Source organism: Lactuca sativa, chromosome 3 (assembly GCF_002870075.4).
Source record: "Lactuca sativa cultivar Salinas chromosome 3, Lsat_Salinas_v11, whole genome shotgun sequence".
Taxonomy (NCBI): domain Eukaryota; kingdom Viridiplantae; phylum Streptophyta; class Magnoliopsida; order Asterales; family Asteraceae; genus Lactuca; species Lactuca sativa.
The window spans coordinates 162250123-162262484 of NC_056625.2; positions in this window are offsets into that span (position 1 = coordinate 162250123).

Sequence of the window (12362 nt, forward strand, 5' to 3'; positions counted from 1 at the left end):
AGGGGTATGAACTCACCTGTAGCAAGTGGATCGGAAGGAAGTGTTGGATAAGTGCTTGGTGTCAAGTGAAGACTTAGACACGCACAAAGATCCTAATAACATATAAGGATATATGTATATAAACAATTAGTCTTTAAACAACTAATAAAAAAAGTCAAGACACTCTAACGAATGACAAACACTTTGTATAAGTGTTATAAGTCTCAAGGGTTGCATCTAAGTGTTTTAGGGAAAGCCTAGTGTGTTTGGGGATCAAGGGTAAACTCCCTTGGAGTTTACGGTTTTCATGACCATTACCCAAGGAGTTTACGGCAGTAAACTCAAGGGTTTACGGTCGTAAACTCTACACTTTATGACAATTTGTTGATTTGAAGTCTTCTAAGCTATTCCAAGCATTCCTACTTCATGATTTAGCCTTAGGAAGTGTTGTGTGGCATCAAAACACTCCTAAATGGAGTTTACGGTCTAAGGACCATTTCTCCATGAGTTTACTACCTTAAATTCATGAGTTTACTACCTTAAACTCATGAGTTTACTACCTTAAACTCATGATTTTACTACCTTAAACTCACAAGTTTGGTGTTTGGCGGTTTTCAATACCTTAGCTCAAACATGGCACTAGTCTAGCTTAGATTCTAGGCATAAGGAGCAACCATGGGCCATTTATGGGACATTTATACAACGTTTAAGGTGTTTACGGTTTTGGGAGATCCCCAAACCATAAACACATATAAATGTTGAATTTTTGTTCATTTTGTGTGACACACTCATCAAGGATGGATCTAGACAAGTCCCTAAGGCATTGTGAAGCATCTAGACACCCTAAAGCACCCTAAGGCACTATATTTGGTGTTTACGGTTTTGGGAGCCTCCCAAAACCGTGAACACCTTGTTCTTGGTGTTCTTAGGACTTTTACTTGGTATAAACATGCATATCTAGCTTAAAATGACTCTAGGATAGAAGTACTTACATTGTGGAAGCTTGAAATGAACTTAAAGTCCAAGAACACTAGTGTGTGTTCTTAGTGTTCTTGGTGTTTTGGAAAAACTAGTCAAAACACATAAATGAATGGATTAAAGGATGTACAATCACTAGATTAAGTGTTATACTAACTTGAAAGGCTTAGAAACACTTACTAGATTGAAGATTTTGAATAAAAACTTGGATGATACTTGAGAGGATATTTTAGAGTTTACTCTTTTGGTGTTTGGGGAGTAAACTCAAGAATGACTAGTCTTGGGGAGTAAACTCATACATAGGTATGAGTTCACGGTTTTTGGGTGATTTTTCAACCCAAACATAAAAGTTTGGTCGGGAATTTCTAAGACGCGAGGTGTTTGCGGTTTCTAAAAATCAAAATCCGAGACGACACTTTCTTTCACCCGTTCGTTTAAAAATAATGTTAAAATAATCAAATGAACTTTATATGTCTTAAAAATAAGAAATAATGACATTGACTTATGATATGAAGTGGTTGACTTTTAGGGTTTGACCGAATGGAAATTTCGGGTTGTCACACATATACAATAGGCATACAAAGGCATCTCTCCTAGCATTCACAGATTCACAGATCAAATCATATCATATAACATGTATGGGTATTTTGGGAAAACTTACTTAAGCTTGGTTGATTGCATGCACTACACCCTTTCTTGTCTTCGAAAACTCTTTTCTAAAAAACACATTTGTTTTTGAAAAAACTTTACCAAATCCTCAATTTGAGTTCAGAAACATATGAGAGTATGTCCGAATCCCTCAAACCAAGGCTCTGATACCCACTTGTAACATGACAAAAATAAGACCCAAAAATTTCATTTTTTAATTAATAAAACCAATATCCAAAAAAATCATCATAAAAATCCAGATAAACAAACATATCAATCATCATATCACATCAAAGTAAATCAAGAACATGTGGAACAAGGTGGTGTGTGGTCTGCAATCATCCTGAGCTCTTCCCTTTGGAAGTGGAAGTATCTAAAACATAAACTGAAAACCAAAAGCACAAATATTAGTGACTGCCCCAAAATACCACATACCACACATAATAAACACATAATGGGCCCCGCCCAAAGAGTGTAACGAGCCCTGCCCATACTCACACAATGGGCCCCGTCTTAAGAGTATAACGCCCCCCCCCCCCCCCCCCAATCAAACTCACATAACAGACCCCACCCAAACTCTCATAACGGTCCCCGCCCACATATAAATCATATAAGAATAACTAATCATAGCATACAAAATAACCATCAGGCCCCGCCTAATAACTTTACAAGAACATACACATACAGGAGTCACACATCCATCTAGTATCCTGGCATAACAGATCATGGACCAAAATTGATGCCTTCAACCCAATAAACACAGTAACGAAACTCACCTCGAATTGCTGAATCACAAGAGTAATTCTCTGGCAGTTGGTCCAACAAATCCCCAAATAACATCCAAATAATAATTGGATTCCAATGCATAATAATCTATCCAAAATAAGGGTAAATAAGCATTTTACCCCTTACCTAATTTGGTCCAAGACTAACGCCCAACCTACAATCCAAAAGGCCCAATTACCAAAATAATCATCCAAGGCACCATCTGTTGGATTAATGTCTAAGCCCATAACTATAATTGGTAAGACTTGACTCGACCCGGCGTGGTCCATTTGGGTTGCATGCCATCGGGACAATTGGATTGATAACATGAGGAAAAAGGATACTCTTGATTTATAATAATATATTATAAGTTCTAATATATTAATATATAATCATATTATTTAATTAGTATTGATCAAGAATTAATTTTTAATTAATTAAGTGGTGAAAAGGAACTAATTAAATATGGACTCTAAGATATATGTGTATGACGGGCCAAGTTCATTTAGGTTGGGCAAAGCTTTCATGGATAGTCCATGGAGTCTATAACCCATGGATCATATGAAATGAAAAGTCATGGGTATTAGGGTTTAACCCTAATCTCCACACTATATAAAGATGTCCTTGGTTGGTGAAATTGTGACTAGTGTGTGTACACAAAAGGGCAAGGCCAATTTCACTAAGAGAGAACCAAAGTATCCTTATTCTCAAGGTTATTCCAAGTGTTCATGGTGTTGTGTGAACCATTTTCGGTGTCATACTTGGGGCACTAGGCATTCAAGCTTCATGAAGACAAGTTACATCAAAAAGGTATGTATTCTATCTATTTTATTACCCAAACATAAAGATTGTATGCTAGATAGGGTTGTTGGATAAGGTGTCTAAGTCCACAAATATTTCTGGTAACTACTTGACCCGACTCGGCATGGTCCATTTGGGTTGCATGGCACCATGCAATTGGATAGACTAAATGAGAGAAATAACACTTGGAGATTATTAATATTATTATAAGTTCTAATATATTAATAATATTATTTGATTAGTTTGATCAAGAATTAATTTAGAATTAATTAAGTGATCAAAAGATTAATTAAATATATGGGTTGATTATGTAAATCATCCATATCTTGTATAGTGGACTAAGAGGCTCCATGGATTATCAAGTTGGGTTCCACCCATAGGATGCTCCATGGGAGTTACAAATCCATGGGTCATGGAAATGAAGAGTCATGACACATTAGGGTTTACATGGTGTAACCCTAGATGTGTCAACACTATATAAGAGTCCCATTCTCCACCAAAATTGGCTAGACATAAGAAACAAGAGGGCTAGGATGATTTTAAGAAGTGTGTGTTCTCTCAAAAGTCTTTCCAAGAGCATTTGGTGTTGTGTGAGGCATTTGAGGCATCACACTTCGGGTGCTAGGCTCACAAGGTTTCAAAGAACACAAGCAACAACAAGGTAAGTTATTCTATCTTTCATTCAAGTTAAAAATTGTTCTCCATTTATGCTAGAAAGGAATATAACCTTGGAATTCAACTTTGCATGATAATTAGACAAACATAAATCCAAGGTTATTAGGGTTGCATGTACACTTAGGAAGTGTTAGAATGCTCAAAACTCATCAATGGTATTAGAGCCTAGGCTTGTTTGTTTGTTATTTGTGCTAAATGTTGAAAAAAGTCGATTTTGTGCAATCTGCTTGATGAACTCGCTGAGTCCATGGGGGGACTCGCCAAGTTCATGTGTATCTTCATCCTACTCGCTGAGTAGGTTCGTGCACTCGGCGAGTAGGAGCCTCAGAATGCAGATTTTCGACTTTAGTTGCTGGAAATGGACTAGAAACATTACCCTAAACTGTTTTGGTACTTGAAAACTTGTTTTAGATGGTGTAATGTCTTTGCTAATCCATTTACAACAACAAGTTATCAAAATTACAAAGTTTTAAGTGTAATTTTGATTCATGAAAGTGTTCATGTTCATGTTCTTGATCTTATGATGTTTAGATGATCATAGGAATTGTTTGTAACCTATGTGGTAGATTAATTCTTGATCATTATGTGTTTTAATGGAGTCCATAACTTGTCCTCAAGTTTTGGAAAACCAAAAGTCACTTTGCTTTAAAACCATTAAAAGAACACATGGGCTATAAAAATGAAGAGAACTCATTTTTAATACCCTAATAAACTCATAAGTTACAAGAAATGAAAAGTTTTGAAAGTTTACAAAACTTGCCCTCAAGTTTTGGAACAAGTAAAGTCATGTTAAAACTTTAGTTCCAACCCTTATACAAAGTTAAAATTCTACCCTTATACTTATAATATTATAAGTTAATCATATATATATATATATATATATATATATATATATATATATATATATATATATATATATATATATATATATATATATATATATAAGATCCAAGTCGTCTTACTGCTAGTACGTCTCATTCACGAAGCCGGTCTATAAGGTGGGTATAGGGTTGTTGCCTATAAAATGGCAACTTAATGGGTGTCCAATCTCACCCACCGCTTGCTTGACTGGTGGAGGGTCGTTAGCTGAACGGGTAGGACAAGGACTTATAAATTCTCATTAAAAGTATGATGAATATTATAAAGTAACTAAATGTTTTATTAAATTCCCAATCTTAGTTACTTTAGGAAAAATGTGAATAAGGTGCTACTCCATGAAATTACACTTTACACTTTGTTTAAGTCGTTGGTGGAGCATGTGTAGTTAACCGGCACACTAACTTGGACTTAACAAGGTAGGTAAAGGGTGACTTTAGGTTTATCAAAGTATCGGTGGAGCGTGTGTGGTTTACCGGCACATCGATTGAGTGATAAACTTTAAGGGTACCAAGTGATTTGCATGGTTACTTCACACCTCGTTTTGTGATCCTCGGTATCCCAGTCACAAAACTTGGAGGGCACACTCGAGATTGCAACATGCCTTTGAAAAGTTCATTGAATCTTAAAATAATCTAGGAATTTCTAAGAACCAATCAAAAACCTAATATTTAATATTTCGGTTTTCGTGGTGGAAATTGGTGAATCGTCATTCACCTACCTTTCAAATATGTTATAGCTTGGATTACGGCATACCTCTTCTAAGTTATAATATATTGTGATTGGATCCTAGCCTTAATATTACATTTGGGTGTTTGACTCTCTTAATATCTAAACTAATCCTATCCTCTTCCTTCAGATGTCTAAAAAGCAATGTTGCTTCTGGCTCTAATCCTAATGGCTCCTTTACCCTTATGAACTTGTGTGGGAAAGTCACTTTTGATGGATCCAACTTCAATGAATGGATCAGAAACATCAGGATGATTACCCGCTACGAGGACAAAGAATATGTCCTCGACAAGGAGCTTAAGGAGATTGATGAGACCACTGCAACTCCCCAGGAGATCGCTGACTTTCAGGCACATGAAAGGGATGCTACCAAAGTGGCATGCATCATGATGGCCACGATGACAGCGGAACTCCAAAAGTCCTATGAGGACTTCAACCCTTTTGAAATGCACCAAGATCTGATGGAAAAATACCATCAAAGTGCACGACAAGAGAGGTATGAAATCTTCTGCTCCATGATAACAACCATGATGAAGGACGGGGAATCCGTCACGAGCCACATGCAGAAAATGTAAAGGTATGTGGATCGGTTGTTGAAGCTTAATGTGAACTTCCCTGAGGAGCTTGCAATAGATATCATTTTGCACTCCTTGCCATCGTGATATGATCAATTCTGCATGACATATCACATGAATAAGGAAGAGGTCACACTCAGCAAACTTCAGGGTCTTCTCAAGACCGCAGAAACAGGTCTTAAAGGGAAGTCGGTTGTTAACACTCCTACTCCAAACTCCGCTCCGGTTTTGGCAATCGGGAAAAGTCGAGGGAAGAAGAGAAAGAGCTCTTCGAAGGGTACCAAGGCTAGGACCCTTGATGACTCTTCTTCAAGTGGAACCAAGAAAGGTTTCATCACTTCTTCTTCTGACCCAAAAGAGGCGGAATGCTTCTATTGCAATGAAAAATCACATTGGAAGCGAAACTGCCCAAAATACCAGCAAGATGTGAAGGATGGGTACGTTAAACCCAACCATGCAGGTATTTACACTATCTTATCTAATAACTCACCCCATTCTAACTCTTGGGTCCTTGATACAGCTTGTGGTATTCATATTTGTTCTGATTTGCAGGGACTAAGAAGAAGTGAGAATGTGGAGCAAGGAAGAATAAACTCAATCTTGGGGAATAGGAAAGCTTTACCTGTCACCAAGATTGGAGTTTATACTTTATCGCTAAGTAGTGGTTTAGTTTAGATTTGAATAAGTGTTGTTATTCTCCAGAAATGGCAAGAAATATTATTTCCTTTCATGCATTGTATAAACAAGGTTTCACTTTTTGATTTGATAATGAAGTTGGTTCGATTAATGCTTTCTTTAATAATGCTCTTTATTTTAAAGCATTACCTTGTGATGGCATGTATGAAACAGTATCTGTGGTTGATAACCTAGGAAATAATGTATTGTGTATTGATTCTGTTAATAATAACTTGGATAACGCATCATTGTGGCATTGTCGTCTTGGACATATAAGCAAGAAACGCATAGGCCAACTCCAAAAGGATGGATTCTTGGAGTCATTTGACCTAAAGTCAGATGATAGTTGCGAATCATGCTTACTTGGAAAAATGACAAAGTTACCCTTCACAGGTTCTTGTGAGAGGGGTGAAGGTTTGTTGGATCTTGTGCACACAGATGTGTGTGGACCATTCAAACATGCCACAAGGGATGCTAATCGTTATTATTTGACTTTTACTGATGATTATAGTAGATATGGATATGTCTACTTAATCAAGCATAAGTCAGAGACTTCCGAAAAGTTTAAGGAATTTAAACAGGAAGTCGAGAATCAGTTGGGCAGGAACATTAAGATGCTTCGATCCGATCGAGGTGGTGAGTATCTTAGTTCAGAGTTCCTTGACTATCTTAGGGAATGTGGGATTGTCTCACAATTGACCCCTCCCAGGACACCGCAGTTGAATGGTGTGGCTGAGAGGCGTAATCGAACCTTGTTGGATACGGTTCGTTCCATGATGAGTCGACCTTCGCTACCAATCTCATTCTGGGGGTATGCCTTAGAGACTGCTGCCCATATCCTTAATCTAGTCCCTACAAAGAAAGTTGCCAAAACTCCTCATGAGATGTGGACTGGTAAAGTACCCAAACTAGACCACATCAAGATTTGGAGTTGCGAGGATTTCGTGAGACACGAGACTCATGATAAGCTCGAACCTCGAAGCAAGAGGTGTATTTTCATCGGCTACCCACAACAATCCTTTGCTTACCTCTTCTACAGACATAGTGAAAATGTGATCTTTGTAGCTAGGAGGGATTTCTTTAGAGAGAGAGAGAGAGAGAGAGTTCATAAGCCAAGGAAACAGTGGGAGGCAAGTTGATCTTGAAGAAATTCAAGAGTCAAGCAGTGAAGGAACTTCAAACCCTAGCACTCAACTTGAGGAGGAAACTCCTGTTGAGCCAATTGACAAGTATGTACCTCTCAGGCGTTCCGCAAGGGTTAGGAATGCACCTGAGCATTACTATGGATTCCATATTACTGCAGAAGGTGATACACTTATCAGTGATGAGACACTGATAGGTCTGGATGAACCTAATAGTTACGCGAAACCCATGGCAGGCCCTGAGTCAGCTAACTGGAAAGAGGCAATGGACAGCGAGATACAGTCCATGTATGACAATCAAGTTTGGAACTTGGTTCAGAATGTACTAGGTCGTAAGACAGTAGGGTGCAAATGGATCTTCAAGAAGAAGACCGACATGGATGGTAAAGTACACACTTATAAGGCAAGACTGGTTGCAAAGGGTTTCTCACAAACTCCGGGAGTTAATTATGATGAGACCTTTTCTCTAGTGGCTAAGATTAAATCTATTAGGGTTCTGTTAGCCATAGCTGCATTTCATGACTATGAAATATGCCTAATGGATGTCAAAACCGCTTTCCTTAATGGAAAGTTGGCTGAAGATGTTTACATGAGTTAGCCAGAAGGTTTTGTTAGCAACGAGTACCCTAATAGAGTGTGTAAGCTTGAAAAATCCTTTTATGGGTTAAAACAAGCACCTCGCAGATGGAATCTTTGCTTTGATGAGAAAGTCAAGGAATTTGGCTTTTCTAGGAGTGAAGATGAATCTTGTGTATATGTCAAGGCTAGTGGGAGTATAGTTAGCTTTTTGGTATTGTATGTGGATGACATACTACTCATAGGAAATGACATCCCAACTCCGTAGGAAGTTAAGTCCTGGCTTGGGAAGTGTTTCTCTATGAAGGACCTAGGAGAAGTTTCCTATATTCTAGGGATAAGGATCTTGAGAGATCGTAGTAAAAGAATAATTGGACTTAGTCAGAGTACCTACTTGGATAAGGTGCTGTAGAGATTCAACATGCAAGACTCCAAGAAAGGTGAGTTACCCATCCAGAGTAATGCCAGATTGAGTAAGACACAAAGCCCTAGCATTGAGGCTGAGATAGAAGAAATGAGTTAAATACCTTATGCTTCGGTTGTAGGATCAATCATGTATGCTATGATGTGTACTCGACCTGATGTAGCCTTTGCCCTGAGCATGGTTAGCAGGTATCAAGGGAACCCTGGCATGGCACACTGGACTGCGGTAAAGAATATCCTCAAGTACCTATGGAGGACTAAGGACTGGGTCCTTACCCTTGGTGGGAGTGATAACTTGAGGGTTGTAGGGTATAGTGATGCTAGCTTTTAGACTGATAGGGATAATTTCAGCTCTCAGTCAGGCTGGGTCTTTACCCTAAACGGAGGAGAAATTTCTTGGAAGAGTTCCAAGCAAGAGACAGTGGCTGATTCAACTTGTGAATCAGAGTATATTGCAGCTAGCGAGGCAGCAAAGGAGGCGATATGGCTGAAGAACTTCATTGGAGACCTTGGAGTTGTACCGGCTATTAAAGAGCCAATGGAAATTTTCTGTGATAGTGAAAGCACTGTTGCCTTAGCCAAGGAACCAAGGGATCACGGGAGATCCAGACACATCGACATAAAATACCATTTTATCAGACATCGAATAGAAGAAGGACTCCTCGTGGCAAAGAGGGTATCATCGGATGAAAATCCAGCGGATCCCCTCACGAAGGGACTTACTCGGGTTAAGCATCTCCAACATGCTCGGAGCATAGGGCTGAAGGATGATATTAGATTTAGTAGTTAGATAACCTCAAAATTTGTAAAGTGTAATTGACATTAGATGATGAATAAAACGTGTTTTATTTATGAGTAAAGTCTTGCTATCTCTTGTCGATCGTTTACTATATTTCTTTTGCATGTTTTGACTTCCAGAATAATTATGTTTGGTATATCATATTATTCAAACCTGCACAGTCGGTCATATGTCGGAAGTAGGTATGAATCAAGACTCAACCCACGCTCACTGGAATCACTTCATGGAATTTATCTCGAGTGATCGTGAGACGATAATATCATATAAGTCTTCAAACCTAGAGATTTTATTTGTTACTTACGAGTTGGTTATGCATTGATTGTACGAAAACGCATTGGTAACTCGATGTTATAAAATGTGCTTTTGTGTATAATTCAATGAATGGTAGAACAAACATATGAGTCGAAGTTTATCTGTTCCCTCTTGGATTAGAACCTGATATTTGGGCCCCTCAATGATTTTCTTTTGACCTATGTACCGGGACCGGTCAAAACTAAGTTGATGTGTTCAATTAAGTTCTTTTTCAAACAAATCAGAAATCGGGAAACAAACTGCTGAACAATAAGTAAGACATTGTTCCATGTATTTGTCCGGCTGATATCTAGAACAGCGGATTATATGATCACTTATGTAGAATGGCGTATCATCATCTTCTTAGTTCCGAGAGACCATGAAAGAGCTACGATTGCCGGTCGGTTCCTGAAGTACTAAGTTATAGTTATTAGACTTATCCAAGTGGGAGACTGTTGGATAAGGTGTCTAAGTCCACAACTATTTCTGGTAAGTACTTGACCCGACCTGGCGTTCTCCATTTAGATTGCATGGCACCATGCAATTGGATAGACTAAATGAGAGAAATAACACTTGGAGATTATTAATATTATTATAAGTTCTAATATATTAATAATATTATTTGATTAGTTTGAACAAGAATTAATTTAGAATTAATTAAGTGATCAAAAGATAACTAGTTAAATATATGGGTTGATTATGTAAATCATCCATATCTTGTATAATGGACTAAGAGGCTCCATGGATTATCAAGTTGGGTTCCACCCATAGGATGCTCCATGGATGCTCCATGGGAGTCACAAACCCATGGGTCATGGAAATGAAGAGTCATGACACATTAGGGTTTACATGGTGTAACCTTAGATGTGTCAACACTATATAAGAGTCCCATTCTCCACCAAAATCGGCTACACATAAGAAAAAAGAGGGCTAGGCCGATTTTAAGAAGTGTGTGTTCTCTCAAAAGTCTTTCCAAGAGCATTTGGTGTTGTGTGAAGCATTTGAGGCATCACACTTGGGGTGCTAGGCTCACAAGGTTTCAAAGAACATAAGCAACAACAAGGTAAGTTATTCTATCTTTCATTCAAGTTAAAAATTGTTCCCCATGTATGCTAGATAGGAATATAACCTTGGAATTCAACTTTGCATGATAATCAGACAAACTTAGATCCAAGGTTATTAGGGTTGCATGTACACTTAGGAAGTGTTAGAATGCTCAAAACCCATCAAGGGTAATACCTTGGATATTAATATTTGTATGTATAATAGAGAAAACATAGATCCAAGGTATTTAGGCTTGCATGTACACTTAGAAGTGTTAGAATGCTCAAAACCCAACAGTGGTATCACAAACTAGGCTTGTTTTCTTGTTATACTTGAAAAATTGGATGAAAAATCGAATTGTTGTGTTATTTGCTCAGCAGACTCGACGAGTCCAAGAAAAAATGCATCCAACTCGCAGATTTTGTTCATGCACTCGACGAGTTGGACCCATAGACATCATATATTTGACTGTTTTGGCTAGAATTGGACTAGGAACGTTACCCTCAGCTGTTTTTGAACTTATAAACTTGTTTTTTATGAGGTAATGTTCATGCTAATTCAATTTCAAAGATAATTGTCAATAGATTCATGTTTTGTATTAGCTTAAGGTTTAGACTAATTACCTAAAAAAGTCTGATTTGAATTATCTTGTTTTTATTAGTTCCTTAGGTTAATAGGAAAAGTTATGTGAAATTGTTGTTTTCAATCCAAATTAATCTAAAAGTTGATTCTAAAATGTGTTTTTGTAACTTGTCCTCAAGTTATATGAAAAGTCACATTTAAGATTCATAAAACTCATAAAGTCTTCCATATGTTATGAATAAGGAAAAGTCAAATTCTTTTAATAATTTAAAGTCTTCCATAACTTGTCCTCAAGTTATGGAACTTGAAGAGTTTTTGGATTAAAACTACTTTAAACACATAAGTTATGGAATTGAATAGTTTTAAATAGTTTCAAAACTTGCCCTCAAGTTTTGGAATTTGAAAAGTTTTCCCTTATGAATACTTTAATTCCAGGTTAAGCCCTTCGAATTTTAAAAGTTAAAATTCAATCCTTATACTTTATAATATTATAAGTTAATAATATATATATATATATATATATATATATATAAGAGCAAGTCGTCTTACCATTAGTAGGCCTCATTTACGAAGTTGTTCTATAAGGGGGGTATAAGGTTTCTGCTTATAAAATGGCAGTTTAATGGGTGTCCACTCTCACCCACCGCTTCCTTGACTGGTGGAGGGTCGTTAAGCCGAACGGGTAGGACAAAGACTATAATTCTCCCTTAGTTAAAATTATTAATGATAAATATAAAGTAACTAATTTTTTTTTATAATTCCCAATCATAGTTACTTTAGGAAAATCTGAATAAGGTGCTAATC